General features: G+C 40.4%; 1 protein-coding gene across 2 annotated transcripts in view; it reads right to left on the reverse strand.

Moving 5' to 3' along the window:
- tncb (tenascin Cb) overlaps positions 1 to 16,675 on the reverse strand; it is a 295,874-nt gene that overhangs the window by 193,924 nt on the left and 85,275 nt on the right. Inside the window, exons 1-2 of one of the 2 annotated variants that reach the window (XM_087998504.1) lie at positions 8,767 to 8,837; positions 3,922 to 4,008 (exon numbers count right to left, since the gene is read on the reverse strand). The gene's annotated coding sequence lies outside the window, so the exon portion shown is untranslated. Of the gene's footprint in view, positions 1 to 3,921; positions 4,009 to 8,766; positions 8,838 to 16,675 lie in introns of those variants that run through there. The other variant, XM_087998505.1, reaches the window with a different exon arrangement.

The raw sequence follows: 16,675 nt of genomic DNA on the forward strand, positions 1-16,675 counted from the left end.
ATTCACATTAAAGCCGAGAAGGTTTTTAACTTCAAACTGTTTTCAGTTTCCACTTTCTTTTGCACTAGTTCTAAACATATTACATAAGAAGCAGGGTCCGTCACAAAACAGGCCATGCTGCCCGTGTTTTGCACAATGTCATGTGCTCAAGGTGAGATATTTACTGAAATAAAGTTAAGATGTCTGTTTGCCTATAAGGGGTGTGCCTCATGGTAGAAGAGCCAAGCTTCTGGCAGTCTACGATAGACATTTGTACATGATTGCATTTCAGTCAAAACATTCCCCTTTTTAGAAAAAAAAGAGTACTACCATGTACATTTTGAATTACCCAATATATCCAAGAAACACATGACTATTATTATGCATTAGCAGTATATAAGTTGTATATGCCTCTTTGCCTCTGTGCTAATCTCTGAATCTTAGCATATGGGTGTTTACTATCATTTGGCTGTTGGTCTGTTTCCCCAGGGATGTCATTCAGTTTCTGTAGTTAGGAGGGTGTGGACCTCTGAATGTGATGGATAATGTGTGATGGATAATGTCGATAATGTGATGGATAATGTGAATGTAATGTGAAGGTCATTCTCATGACCAAGATCTCATTCAATTCTTCCTGATCAGCTACCATCAGTTAAGGAGCAGCTTCTGCCATTGAGTGTATGTACCTGCATTTCTAATGATCTACCTTGTCAGTTCTGTTCATTTCATATAATTCCTAAAACCAGAAGATCATAAGATGTGGAAACAGAAGTAGACCATTTGGCCAATAGGTTTGCTCCACTATTTATTGAATTCATGATTGATCTGACAATACTCAAATCCCTTTTGCTGCTTCAACCCCATAATCCTTGTTTCCCTTACTGATTACAAATCTGTCTATCTCAGCCTTGAGTATACTTAATGACCCAGCCTCTACATCCTTTATAGCTCCTTTCTTCTCATCTCTGTCTCAAATGGGTAACCCTTCTAGGATTCCACTATGGATCTGGTCCATGGCCAATGGTTTAAGATGCTGTGAGATGATGCAAAGAGGTAGCAGTCCAAGTTTTTGATTTGCTCTGGCTGTGATGAATGGCATCCACTTGCCATCTATGAGTTGAGTCTCCACATCCTTGCTTAATTTGTTGCAATGGGCTCACAAAGTAATTTAACCTCTTGACATGTACCACACGATAAAGTTTAGTCGCAACCTTTCTTTCAGTTTAATTTTGGATAACTGTCTTATGCCACTTCTCACAGGTCTGTGAAGATTATGATGTTGCATGATACACCAATGTCTCTTTGATGCTTTATGTTGACCTGGTGTTCCCCTTATCCAGTCCTCACTTAAATCCTACCCTTTGCCTGTGATCGCTCTGCTCTCTGTGGCTGGAGGATTTGTCAACATAATGCAAGGCATGGTCTATTCAGCCATGAATATGTTCCAGCTGTTCATGCACAAACTTGGCACTTCTACCCACATCAATTGCTTTCCAAAGCATGAGCTCTCCTCTCTCAATAGAAGTCCTTTCATTGCCTGATCTACTTTCCTCATACAATAGCCAAATCATTTCGTACTTGCACAAATTCACAGGTCTCAATGAGTTGAGTTAATGATGTTATGTTGATATGAAATATGCTTTCAAACAATCTCTTCCCAATTGTGATAAAAGTTTAGCAACTTGTAACGTCTCCCCTATCTACCTGACTAAACCAACATGTTGTGTGGTATAGAATGATTCAGCAGAATCTTCAGCTGATATTACTCCAATGGCTTGCACTTTGTGCATGCTTCAAGCCACAACTTGTGTGAGAAATTATTCAACTTCTTGCTGTGAGAACAGTGACTTCTCCATGTTCGACATGCCTTCTTCTTCTACGCATGGTGTCTTCCTGGTGTCCTTCACATATTTAAATCCTACCCTTTGCCTGTGATCGCTCTGCTCTCTGTGGCTGGAGGATTTGTCAACATAATGCAAGGCATGGTCTATTCAGCCATGAATATGTTCCAGCTGTTCATGCACAAACTTGGCACTTCTACCCACATCAATTGCTTTCCAAAGCATGAGCTCTCCTCTCTCAATAGAAGTCCTTTCATTGCCTGATCTACTTTCCTCATACAATAGCCAAATCATTTCGTACTTGCACAAATTCACAGGTCTCAATGAGTTGAGTTAATGATGTTATGTTGATATGAAATATGCTTTCAAACAATCTCTTCCCAATTGTGATAAAAGTTTAGCAACTTGTAACTGTTCTGGGTTGCTCAAGAAATCTGTTGCTACTCCACAATTCTGTCATTTACCTGGAAATCAATTATGTTTTGCTTCATATTCCCTGTCTTGCAAACAGGAACTGCTAAGGGAAAAGCTGGAGCTTTTTTCTCCTAAACCGTGTTTTTACTGTGGATCACTCTTTTTGCTCTTTTCTTGTGGTGGCTCACAGTTCTATGACTGTCTGACTCAACTTGTGATTTCATTCTGCTCTGCAACTTTCACCTCAGTGTCACTCCTGATACCATGTTTTGTGTGTACAATGCGCTAGTGTGTTCAGCATGAACTCTTTAATGAATTGAAATTTTGATGTCTGCCTGCAGCTTGTGCCTCATGGTAGAGATCAAATGGATGTGGCAGATCAGGACGATTATTTGGACATGTTTATACTTCAATCCAAAAATCTAGAGTATACTAATTAGCCATTTTTTTCAGACCTAAGATGAAGACTGAAAAATTACGCTGGGTGCAAAGGCACTAATAAGAACATTTGGAAAAACTTTTGAATAGAAATGTTTCATAATTTACTAACATGTCGACTGTAATAACCCCACATGAACAGATGTCTATGGATTGATTCAAAATCATTCTCAATCATTTAAAATTGGGTTATTCACAGGGATTGACAAACCCATCTTTAGTTTTATTAATTAAATTGCATCAGGCTATTACTCTTGAACATAGAAGTATTTTTAAATAAACTTTTTTTAAAAAACAAGTTACATTTTAGAATGTTGCCCAGTTGTGCTGGCTCAATGCAGATTCTGAGTGGAAACTTTTAGAAAAAAAATTTTGTTAGTGCTGTTTCTTCGAGATGATGAAATTTTGGATGCAATTAGCATCAGAATGACCAATTTGGTAAAATTGTGGACATTTTAGCTTGTATAATTTTATACGACCAAATTTCAATAACAAAGAGAGTCGAGTGATCAAACGGGAACCCTCACTGTTAATTTTAGTTCAGCAGTGATGTTACAAGCCCACCCAGGGCTGGCTAGACTTCTGAAAGCAGGAAAATAAACACACTTATCATATTCTAGCTTAAGATAGAAATTACATAATGCAGCTTATTAAGAATAACATGAGCATGAATAGAGTAAACTGAAATATGTTTCAGGATCTGTTATCCATGCTCCTAACTCATCCTGTGCAAAATAACAAGTCATTCAAAATTTCACCAACTTGACCGATAGTAAACTCAATAACACAAATTACAATTGGATTCCTTCAGATTCAGCTACCGGAAGAACTGCTGCACTTGGGATAATGCCCCCTTGACCCCACATTTCCTTTTAGCCTTTGAAGTTTAATCAGAACAAAGGGACTCTGAACATTTGTTTGTCGACTTTATATAATGTACTCCCAATTGCATTTGGAAACCCCAGTTTAAATATGTTGTTTAAATGCACTGCCTTTCCATGGTAGGACCCTTGAATGTTCTTCCATCTGCTGTCGGAAAGAAAAAGCTTGACCAAGACATTTGAGGGTATTTTATTTTGATGATTAATGCCCAATCTACAAGTGCACTGCCTTCCAATGATGCTCGTCATCCTACCTATGGGTTAATATTGAGGCCAGAGGAGCAGAAGGCTTATGTAACAGGTGTTGAACCAAGGGATCCACATATTTCACAGTTGATAACCTGAGAAGAGAGAAGCAGACTACTTACATGAAACCCAATGGTTCTATGGGTCAGAAATCTATCCTCTCAGGATTTCGGATAATTTCCAACAACAAGCGAAAGGTTGTAGTGCAGCTGTAGAAAGTGAGAAAAGTTCAGACAATCTGAATGCTGCTTTTTATATGTATGAACATAAAACTACCTATATATGGCATGAACTGCATTCTAATACTCAGAATGATGAAAAGTGTGAGAATTATATGATACTGCTGCAGTACAGTGTGTCATTGCAGAAGCTGAGGTTAAAGGCCTTAATTGCGGCAGCATAAAGAAATGATTTCAGGATAAAAATTCATCTTGTGCTATGGCGAGAAATGGACAGTACGATCATTATACACAGCATCTGATATTCAGCTCTATTGCAGTCAATGGAATTTAATATCAGACATTGTGTGAACATGAGGCTGATTAGATACTACTCATTTTGTGACAGTGCCTAAGATGAAATTCCAGCCCTTAAAATGGGACAGGGGAACGATGAGCATTCAGTTACCAAACTCAGAGAAAAGGAATTGTTTTTAAAGCACATTTATTTCTCAAAAGAAAAATGAGTTGTCAAATAATTTCATGCAATACAATAGCAACAAAGAATTAAATGAATGTAGGTTTTCCTCTTACTGGACTGCAGGATTGCCTGCGTAGAGGCAACTTGAAGTGGCAGACAACATGAGAGAGAATGCCAAGTTACCTTTATGTAATAAAAGAGGGAAAGTTCTATTACAGATATGTGAGTCTCCTTGCCCCCTCTTCTTTGATGCACTGTGTCTGGAGTGATCTTTTACATTCAAACACAATTATAGAAAAATAACGCCCCGACTATGTCCAGTTTCTTAACAACTAAATCTCTTGAAATGCCAAGTACTGGAAATAATTAATTGGGAGATGGCTTGGTAGCAGGCAGGTGAGGTGCAAACAGGTAGAATAGAAATACATTTGTTTTTACCCCTGAATGGGATGTGGGTGCTGTTGCACATCCTTAGATGTCCTTGAACCAAGTGGCTTGCTAGGCCATTTTAGAAGAGTCACCTATATTGCTAGAGGTCTAGAGTCAATGTAGGTCAGCTCAAATAAGGACAGCAAATGTACTTCCCTAAAGGACATTAGTGAACCGGATTTCTCATTTTAAAATCACCACTGGTTACACAGTTGCCATTAGATGAGCTTTCAATTCCAGTTGTCTTTGTATTTTACCATGATAGCATTCAAACCCACGACCCTAAAACATTCACCTCCATCTGTGAATTACTAGCCCAGAGACATTACCACTGTGCCACAGCTTGTGGTAAGTGGGTGAGGCAGTTAGGGTGCCAAATAGGTGAGGGACAGAGGTACCAGAAGGGTTGGGGTTGGGGTTGGTGAAGGGTTGGGGTATCATCCTAATCATCACCTAGTACTTAAAACAGGTTTTAATGCTGTAACCTTTCCTGAGCAATTATTAAGCTTCAGTCAGTCAAAATCATCTAATATCTCCCATTGTACCAGATTTGGATATGTTTCAAAACATTCCAGACACTAGGTAAATGCCCATCTGAAGTTTCAACTTCCTGGACAATTCCCATAGAATCAGTTTAGACTTCCAGAATGTCCCAGTACATAATTCCAGACTTCTCTGCAGCAATGGCTACCTTCTAAACAGAAGATCCTGACTAAGACATATCCCCAGGTGACTAAAAAATGGATTAACAACTTTTCTGAGGGTTGTACTAAATATGATGTGCATACCAAATCAAATAAAACACAAATTGCACATCACTATGTAACTTCAATCAATTCACAACAAATGCTCGGATGATTCTCAGATCATAGAATACATCAAAGGCACAGAATCGTTCAGTTTAAACAGAGCACTGTTTATTGGTAGCACTCATCTTTGAGTGTCAAAGTTCTGGATTGAAGAGCTACGTCAGGGCTTGGGCAAAATAAGCAAGGCTGACATTCCAGTACAATATGGAGGGAAACTGCTGTAGATTCTGTCAATCAGATGTTATATTAAATTGCGACTCAGTCTAATTGTTTTTATCTAGTTGTTTATACAAGATTTCATGGCACTATTTTGAAAAAGAGCAAGGCAGTTGTTCCTTATGTCCTGGTCAATATTTATCCTCAATGATACCATAAAAATTGATTTGTCATTATCACATTGTTAATTTTTTGAGTTTGCTGTGTGCAAGTTGGTTTGCCATGCTTCCTACATGACAATAGTATACAATTCAAAAATACTTCACTTGCTTTACAATGTTTTGAGCTGTGTGTTGGTCATTATATTCATGTAGTTAGTTTTGGTTGTATGTTAACATTTCATCAGAAAGACAGTATCTCAAACAGTGCAGGTCTCCCTCAGTACTGCAAGTGATTCTTAGCTTTAGAGGCTAAATACATAATGCTATGTAGTAGAAAGCAAAGACTTGCATTTATATAGTACTATTCACAACCAGACTTTTCAAAGCGCTGTACAGCCAAGGGAATACTTTTTTAGTAGAATCATTGTTGTAATGCAGGGAATGTTGATGTGCAGGGAATGTTTTTGTAATGTTGATTAGGGGATTAATATTGGCCAGGATACTAAAGATAACTTCCCTTTTCTTTGAAATGGGATCATTTATATTCAAGTAGTCAGTTTGGGCTGTATTTTAACACTTCATCAGAAAGACAGTATCTCAAACAGTACAGTTCTCCCTCAGGACTGCACTGGTGTGCCAGTCTCAAAACTTAGGTTCTGGAGTGTGACTTGGTTCTGGGACCTAGCAATTCAGAGACAAAATAATTTGAATGAAATGAAAAATGGTGGAAATTTTCCCATTTCCCAATTTTGTTCCTCCAGTGATTATACATTCCTAATTGGAAAAACCTACTCAGGCAGCCATTGGTGGCGACTTCCAATAGCTGGTTCAAATTGATACACTTGGAGTTCCTGTTGTCCACTGAGGCGCTGATAATTTTAAATTCCTAAATTTGAATATTTCTAATATTGCTAGTTTTTTTGATAAATTTTTACATTTAAACAAATCAGTTTGTTTATCATAAATTACAAAGAGTTACACATTCAAAACTTTAGTTTTAATATATTCTGGGTACTTTGAAAGGAACAATGGTTAAGAGAGTGGTAATTAAGCAGTTAAGTGAGTAATCCAGTTTTGAATATGTTAGACAGAATGCAAACACCAATTTTTGTTCAAAGTGCTGTTGGATTGATGATAGATTTTGCAGATGTCATTTGCTTTGCTTTTTCCATTCCAGCTTCCTCCAAAGTCTGGGATGATATGACACAGACCACTGCAATGTCACAAAGTGCAAACATGAACTAATATGGTGTAGAAGAATATGTAAATGGATTGGTGAGTTCAGCTCCTGATTATGCACTGGATGCCAAAACATGCTGTGAATACGAAATAATTGAGAATTCGTGAAGCAGACTTTCTTTTCACTCCACAGAATCGAGAGACACACAGGATAACAAGCAGAACTGGGACATATTAGCTTTTTCAGTTGACATCCTCAGCTTTTTAAGTACAAACTTTGCATTTGTTCACAGGGCTCTTATGGTTGTTGCCAAATCCACAACTACATAGTTCCTTAGACTGAGAAAATTACATGATTTACCAATAACCCACAGTGTGGTTATCCTTGTAATTATATTTTGTTTGGTCTCAAACTAAGTTAGAAAGAAATGTTTTGAAATGTGAATGCCCACAGGGGTAATACATCATTGTACTTTGTTTAGACAGAATGCTTTGGTGAAGCAGGTTATTATCAACTTAACCATAGTGAAAGTCACTCCGCAATTGTCCAATTTAATCCCCAGTTTTCAGGAAATGTTGGACATTCAAGAATGAGTGCAGTATGCCCGTATCAAATCGATGTTTCAAAAATATATACATCAAAGCTTCTCAAGTAATTGTTTAAAAATCACCCCTAGATCTATTATTGTAGCAACAAGCAAATGTGAGATTTAAGGAATCACTGAAGCTCTTTTGAACTTTGATGCTCTTCTGAAATTGGCAAGACACTCCACTTTCAGTTTGAGCTTTAGATTGCTAAAATAAATAAAAGGTTAAAATTATGGTAGCTAATCCACCTTTATTTTCAGGCACTTTTGTTGTGAAATTAGAACAAAATATTCTAACTGCAACTTTGATGACCATTTTTGACAAGGATCATCAATGATCAGATCACTTAACTGGGAGGTGGCTGTATTCAAAGTTTAATGGCAAGGCTCTGATAATAACTATTGAGTTATATTTCATGTTCCAGTGGATAGCATTCTAATTCGAGGTGCAACATTTGTCTGGACTGTTTGCATACAGGTATGCACATAACTCTATCAAAATAGGTAAAGTAAGAAGGGGTGCCTCCTCACTCTCAGTTAATGTAGTTTCAAGTAACTGGGCCTCCTCAGCACTGAGTCAACTAACTGTGATGTACCTCCTCTCCAAGGAATCTTACTTACTTTATTGTGGACTCAGTCACTCAGGTTGGCATGAGCTAAAAATGAAACTTGTCTTTGTGTTGATACTGGACTTGCAGTGCAAATACGCTAACAGAACCACTTTCAGGCAGACCTAAGTTGAATAATTGCAATTAAAAGTAATATCAAAGTACAATACAAATCTTAGTTCGTTTCATGTTGCGACCTCACAATTAAAGTCTGCTCTCCCTTTAGCTCCAGGTAAAGGAAAGAACTGCTTTTGAATCTCAAAGGAATGCTTCCATTTATTCACGAGGGTTCCATTCTTTTCTACCCATCATGAAAAATCACCAGGGGAGGCCAGAGAGAGAATTAAAGCGTGGATATGTTACATACCCATGACAAAACTCACTCTATTTTTAACTCACCAAATTAAACAAAGCAAATCAAGCAAGCTCCATCATGGACATGTTATCCTCTTTCTGCTCTATTCTCATTCCTTGCTGTGTCCAGGCAAAGTTTCTGACACAGATGGTAAAGACGGAAGTCTACATCAACAAGGTTGTGTCTCAGTTACATTAACAGCTGCGTTGCCACAATAAAGCACTTCAGGATCAGATGTAGCAGAAGCTGCATTTGTAGATTGACTTCATAGAATATTAATTAGCCTCAGGGTGAGGCGCATACTTGGCTGTTGTTTGGAAAGACAGAACATTAAAATATTGTTAATTTACATTAGTATACTAATATTTTAATAATCTCTCCTGTACTTTTGTGATAACGAAAAGACTGAGGACTTCAACCAGATTCTGAAATGAGTCACTGATTCCAAGTCAGAAGATACACTTTTATTCTGAAAAGATATGCTCTCAAAACTTAATGTGTTTTCCAAGGAATTTTTGTTTTGTTAACCATCAGTTCCAAACTTAGATGACAGGAACCAAACAATCCATGTAGATAGGTTCTTTGTGTTTATTTGGCAATAACTCAAGTGCACTTAATGTCAAACTTGTGCTGCCTAAGAATTAGTCATGGAAGAATAATTCTGTCATCAGACTGTTGCCCACACCATACCTTCCAAATGATTTAACTCCAATTACTGAAAGTGTTCTTGCAAAAGAGTGGGACAGATATAGTTACATACATTGTCATAGCTGATTTTAGCAAATTAAGCCATCTGTACTAACTGAGAAACTGCTCATTTGTTCCAATTCGCCTCCTCGCTATATCTGAATTTGGTAATGGCATTCAGTCAGGGACTATTCTCAGTGAGTTGGGCAATAAAACCCCATCTAAACTGAGGTTCACAAAAGTAAAAACCTTGAAGTGTATGAAACAGGGATGAGTGAAGACTATGGGCAGGATGTTGAGGAGGCAATCTGCGTCTGACCTTTTGGTTGGAGAGTCAGTGAGAGATTCATGTAGCTATCTCTGGGGTAGGACAGCTGAAGCGCAAGGCAATTGGGCAATTGAGAGGCCCACTGGTCAGACTTTTCCCTGAGATCAGGATGCTGGGGATAGAAGTCCACACCACTGATAGTTGCCAGACAAATCAGAAAACGGCAGCGTCACTAGGGAATGGTGGTTGCTGCTAGAATGACAGCTACCCAAGATCCAGAACTGTACAGCAGCCCAGACCCAAGATAAAGGTAAACAATAGCAGAGATTTTACAGGATGGGGCTCACAGCATAGGTGTGTTTAGAAGGGGGTTTGGCATTAAGTGCACCGGGGTTGGCACTCTGGATTCTTCCTGATGTTGAGTGCCTTGATCAGACACAGTCTGCATGGTCAACTATTTAGGTAAAGTTAGATCACATGGGATTGAGGGAGAGCTTGCCAATTTGATACAAACTTGGCTTGATGGTAGGAGTCAGAGGATGGTGGGGGGGTGGGGGGGCTTTTTTTCAGACTGGAAGGCTGTGATGAGCAATCTTCCACAGGGATTGGTGCTGGGTCCACTTCTGTTTGTAATTTATATGAACAATTTGGATGAGAAATCAGGAGGCACTGTTAGTTAGCTTGTGGATGACTCCAAAATTGGTGGTATAGTTGACAGTAAGGATGGTTATCTAGGAGTACAAAGGGATCTTGATAAATTGGATCAATTCGCTAAGGAGAGGCAGATGGAATTTTATTATGATAAACGTGAGATAGTGCATTTTGGTAAAACAAACAAGGGAAAGACATTACGATTAATGGTAGGGCCCGGGGTAGTGTTACCAAGCAGAAAGACTGAGGGGTTCATAGTCCTTTGAAAGTTGCATCCCAGGTAGACAGGGTGGTTAAGAAGATGTTCAGCATACTTGACTTCCTTGCTCAGACCATTGAGCATAGGAGCTGGGAGATCACGTTGAGGTTGTACAGGATATTAGTGAAGTCATGTTTGGAGTACTGTATACAGCCTGGTCACCCTGCTATAGGAAGGATATTACTACATTGGAAAAGGTTTAGAAAAGATTTACCAGGATGTTGCCAGGAATGGAGGGTTTGAGTTATGAGGACAGTCTGGATAGGCTGGGATTCTTTCACTGGAGCATAGGATGTTGAGGGATGACCTTTATAGATGTTGATAAAATCATGAGGGGCATAAATAAGGTGAATGGCAGGTGTCTTTTCCTTAGGGTGGGAGATTTCAAGTCTAGAGAGCATATTTTTAAGATGAGAGGAGAAAGGGATCTGAGGGCCAAATCTTCACATGGAAGGTAGTTTGTATGTGGAATAAACTGCCAGACGAACTATTGGTACAGTTACTACATTTGAAAGATATTGGGAAAGGTAAATGAATAGGAAATGTTTAGAGGGATATGGGCAAAACGCAGGCAAGTGGGATTGGATTAGCTTGAGAAACTTGGTTGGCATGGACTAGTTCAACCAAAGGGTCTGCTTCTGTGCTGTATGACACTATGTCCTGATTGAGTGCCTTTGAAGTAGGAAACCTAACTCTTCCTTTTTCCATCCAGGACACAACGGGACCAGATCACCCACAGCTGCATGTATACTAGCAGTGGGAGAAAACTTTATTTTAACTGGCACCTTATCAACCGGAACTCTTGATACACCAGCAAAAATCATATAGTTCAAATACCGTGATCTACCGCAACGTCCAAGTATTTACGCTGTAAATAAAGTATAACAGTGATATGTATACCTCTGCATTATATTTGTATTACTTATTGTGTGTTTAAACATTGAGTTTAGGAAATGTGTTAATGTTTTTACAGAGATTTTTTGAGCAATGTTTATGTCTCAAAGTTTTTCTTGGTCAGGGTTTACTGTGGTTATGGTTATCTCTTGGTTATCAGAATACTTGATCAATCAGCACCCTTCTATTCCCATTGGGGCCAGTTAATAAACATTTTTCCGTAATTTTAAATGGCCATGAATTACCCACGAAAGGGCTTCAATTGGCAGTGGGGCAGAAAAGCCATCCATGGGCCGCCCTTCCCTAAACCTAATCAGGGTAAGACTACAGTGTTAGAGAATTTGTCTGAGTGAGACAGAGCCTGAGTCAGTGCGTCTGGGAACTTGGTTTAATATGGGAATACAACTAGTAAATCCTTTTCGAGTTTAATTTTGGAGTAAATTCCAGATTCTGACCTTGTTAAAACAGCCTGCCTGATAGTTATCTAACAATTCTCCAAAATCTATTGCCTGAATAATGTGCTGATTACTGGTGCAGGAAGCTAAGCTATAAGTGACTCATTGCAGCTCTCCATAAGGAAGGGATTTAAAAGCACAGAGTTAGGAAAGGTGCATGGTTAGTGTGAGGAAGACTTCACTTGAGAGGTCTAGAGGTGATAGGCATGTTAATATATCTGAAAATTTGGTTGAAACTGGGAATTCAGTACAGTGGGAGAAAGAGCATTTTTTAAGTAAGGTTTACTACAAGGAGAAACGTGTTGATAAGGAGGACGTTTAGTGAGGGAGGTGATGGGAAGGAGGTGACTTTTCTCTTTTTCAGTAAGTTCATTGGTTAGTAAGTAACTGCTATTATGGAATCTCTTTTAATTGCTGCAGAAAAATGTATAATTTTGAAAGACATTGCCATATTTCAATTTATGGTTCTGTTCGCCGAGCTGGAAGTTTTTGTTGCAAACGTTTCGTCCCCTGGCTAGGCGACATCATCAGTGCTTGGGAGCCTCCTGCGAAGCGCTTCTTTGATGTTTCCTCCGGAGTTTATAGTGGTCTGTCCCTGCCGCTTCCGGTTGTCAGTTTCAGCTGTCCGCTGTAGTGGTTGGTATATTGGGTCCAGGTTGATGTGTTTGTTGATGGAGTTTGTGGATGAATGCCATGCCTCTAGGAATTCCCTGGCTGTTCTCTGTCTGGCTTGCCCTATGATAGTAGTGTTGTCCCAGTCGAATTCATGTTACTTGTTGTCTGCGTGTGTGGCTACTAAGAAAAGCTGGTCATGTCATTTCGTGGCTAGTTGCTGTTCATGTACGCGGATTGTTAGCTGTCTTCCTGTTTGTCCTATATAATGTTTTGTGCAGTCCTTGCATGGCATTTTGTACACTACATTAGTTTTGCTCATGTTGGGTATCGGGTCCTTCGTTCTGGTGAGTTGTTGTCTGAGCGTGGCTGTTGGTTTGTGTGCCGTTATGAGTCCTAGGGGTCGCAGTAGTCTGGCTGTCAGTTCTGAGATGCTCCTGATGTATGGTAGTGTGGCTAGTCCTTTTGGTTGTGGTATGTCCTCGTTCCGTGGTCTTTCTCTTAGGCATCTGTTGATGAAGTTGCGCGGGTATCCGATTTTGGCGAATACCTTGTATAGGTGTTCCTCTTCTTCTTTTTGCAGTTCTGGTGTACTGCAGTGTGTTGTGGCCCTTTTGAATAGTGTCCTGATGCAGCTTCGTTTGTGTGTGTTGGGGTGGTTACTTTCATAGTTTAGGACTTTGTCTGTGTGTGTGGCTTTCCTGTAAACCCTTATAGTGAATTCTCCGTTCAGGGTTCTCTGTACCATCACGTCTAGGAATGGGAGTTGGCTATCCTTTTCTTCTTCTCTCGTGAATCGGATTCCTGTGAGTGTGGCGTTGATGATCCGGTGTGTATTTTCTATTTCCATGTTTTTAATGATTACAAACGTGTCATCGACATATCTGACCCAGAGTTTGGGTTGAATTTGTGGTAGGACTGTTTGTTCTAACCTTTGCATAACTGCCTCTGCTATGAGTCCCGAGATCGGTGATCCCATGGGTGTTCCGTTGATTTGTTCGTATATCTGGTTGTTGAATGTGAAGTGTGTTGTGAGGCACAAGTCCAGTAGTTTAAGTATGCCGTCTTTGTTGCCACACACGCAGACAACAAGCAACATGAATTCGACTAGGACAACACTGCTATCATAGGGCAAGCCAGACAGAGAACAGCCAGGGAATTCCTAGAGGCATGGCATTCATCCATAAACTCCATCAACAAACACATCAACCTGGACCCAATATACCAACCACTACAGCGGACAGCTGAAACTGACAACCGGAAGCGGCAGGGACAGACCACTATAAACACCGGAGGAAACATCAAAGAAGCGCTTCGCAGGAGGCTCCCAAGCACTGATTAGATTAGATTAGATTAGATTAGATTAGATTACTTACAGTGTGGAAACAGGCCCTTCGGCCCAACAAGTCCACACTGACCCGCCGAAGCGAAACCCACCCATACCCCGACATTTACCCCTTACCTAACACTACTGGCAATTTAGCATGGCCAATTCACCTGACCTGCACATCTTTGGACTGTGGGAGGAAACCGGAGCACCCGGAGGAAACCCACGCAGACATGGGGAGAATGTGCAAACTCCACACAGTCAGTTGCCTGAGTCGGGAATTGAACCCGGGTCTCATGGCGCTGTGAGGCAGCAGTGCTAACCACTGTGCCACCGTGCTGCCTAGCCAGGCGATGATGTCGCCTAGCCAGGGGACGAAACGTTTGCAACAAAAACTTCCAGCTCGGCGAACAGAACCACAACAACGAGCACCCGAGCTACAAATCTTCGCACAAACTTTGAATATTTCAATTTAACTGAGAAACACCTTAAATAAGGGAACGTCAGAGCCAATACAACAATGTAATACAAGTAATTCAAAGCAGAATAGAGTTAACGTAAGGAATCCTAGAAATCATAGTAATCATAGAACTGGTAGAGTGTGGAAACAGGCCATTTGGTCCAACAAGTCCACACCAATCCCACTGAATATTGAAACACAGTAGTGTAGATTGATCTTGTGGAATATGGAGCCTGTGTTATTTGGCAAGTCCTGGGCATTACTGATATTCGAAGCAACCGCATGTGAAGGAAGTGCCACCATCTGCAGGAGCTTGAAACACCACATTTCAGAGCTCCAACAGGGACTAGAGTCACCTCTGTGAGGCTGACAGCATCATAGAGAGCATAGATGTAGGTTTGCTCACTCAGCTGGAAGGTTCGTTTTAGCAAATCTACATCCAGAACTTCAACCTGAGTGACAAATCTTCTCAAAACTCTCTATCATGTTCAGAGAATTGGTCACACAGCAGCAGAAGGGTTTGGAGGCAGAAAAGAAATGGTCGACCATTGGATAGTCCAGGACAAACAGGACAGTAGTTCCAGAGTCCTGGAGGTCCTGCTCAAAAATCGGTTTCCCATTTTGGAAAGTAATGAGGGTCCTGGTTCCTCAAGCAAGTGCAGTCAGAGCCACGTTGGTGCCACTATGAGTGGCTCACTTTTATCGGAGAGGAGAAAGAATAGTGTTCCAGGATTTGTCAGTTCAGGGAATTGCCAGGGGTTTCTGTGGTTATGCATGTGACTCCAGGATGGAATGTTGCCTCCCTGGTTGACAGGGCCAGGTTGTCACAAATTGGCTCAGAATATACATCTGGGGGATGATGAACAGATCGAGGCTGTAGTCCATGATGGTATAATGACTGAACTGAAGTTATGTCACCTAAGCTCAATCCTGTGAGCTGCACATCCTGCGGTGTATGGGAAGGCTTGGACACTCCTGACCACATCTGTAGGAAGTGCCACCAATTTGACCAGACCGAGCAAATGTCTTGGAGTTGCGCATTGGCTGGAAACACAACAGGACATTCATGAGATTAAGAGGATGCTTTTAGACACAGATACCCTTGAGGAGGTGAAGTTGGAGAAGGAATGGGTAATTACCAGTCAGGAGGAGACAATCACATAGTCAGCAAAACCCCCACATCTCATTTAAAGACAGTTTTTCTAGCAAGCTTTGAGAATATTTGTAGCTCAGATTGAGGTTCTGTTTGTCACTTTGCTCACTGAGCTGGAAAGTTCATTTTCAGACATTTCGTCACCATACTAGGTAACATCATCATACAGACAACAAGCAAAACTAGTGTCATTTACAAGAACTGTAACAAACACTACCTTGAACAAACATGCAGAAAACTAGCCACCAGGATACATGAACATCAACCAGCCACAAAAAAGACATGACCTACTATCGCTAGTATCCTTACATATAGATGAGGAAGGACATCACTTCGACTGGGACAACACATCCATCCTAGGACAAGCCAAACAGAGACATGAGAATTCTGAAAAGCCTGGCATTCCAACTGAAACTCTATCAACAAACACATTGACTTGGACCCCATTTACCACCCACTGAGGAAAAGCACAGGAAATGACATCATCACAGGATATGACATCACCAACTCAAGGAAACCTAAACACATAAATAGAAAGCAGGTCACTAACACCAATGCTTCACTGCAAGCTTACTGATGATGTTACCTAGGACAGTTTTCCTGTATTGGAAAGCAGAGTGACAATTCCTCTGGACAGTGCAGCCAGAGTCCAGATGAGGGGAACAGTAGAAAAGAAGATAACAAGGGCAATAGTGGTAGAAGACTCAATCATGTGGAATACAGACAGCTGGCCCTGTGGCTGGAGGCATGACCTCAGGATAGTGTATTGCCTCCCTGAGACCAGGGTAAAGGATATCACTGAATGGTTGCGGGGCATTCTAATGTGGAAGGGCAAACTTTGAGAAGTAGTGTTTCAAATTGGTACCAACAACATAGGTTGGAAAAGGAACAGAAGACATTAAGGAGCTAGGTAATGGTGTTACATACCCAGGAGAGTAGGAACAGGCATATAGAGTTGGTATAGGAGGGTTTTGAGATTCTTGGATCTGGGATTCCATTTCTAGGGAACGTGGGACCTTTATACCTGAATCATAGCAGGACCAATATCCTTGCAGGGAGTTTTGCTTGTATTGTTATTGAGGTTTAAACAGTTGGATGGTATATGGAGTGAAGGTGAAATAAGGGGTGTTGCACAGACAAGTGTAAAAGAAAAACCAAGTCAATGTGCAGGAAAGAGCTCATATAAT

Source organism: Chiloscyllium plagiosum, unplaced genomic scaffold (genome assembly GCF_037043375.1).
Source record: "Chiloscyllium plagiosum isolate Xiang-an unplaced genomic scaffold, Cpla_swu_hap1 HiC_scaffold_21, whole genome shotgun sequence".
Classification (NCBI taxonomy): Eukaryota; Metazoa; Chordata; class Chondrichthyes; order Orectolobiformes; family Hemiscylliidae; genus Chiloscyllium; species Chiloscyllium plagiosum.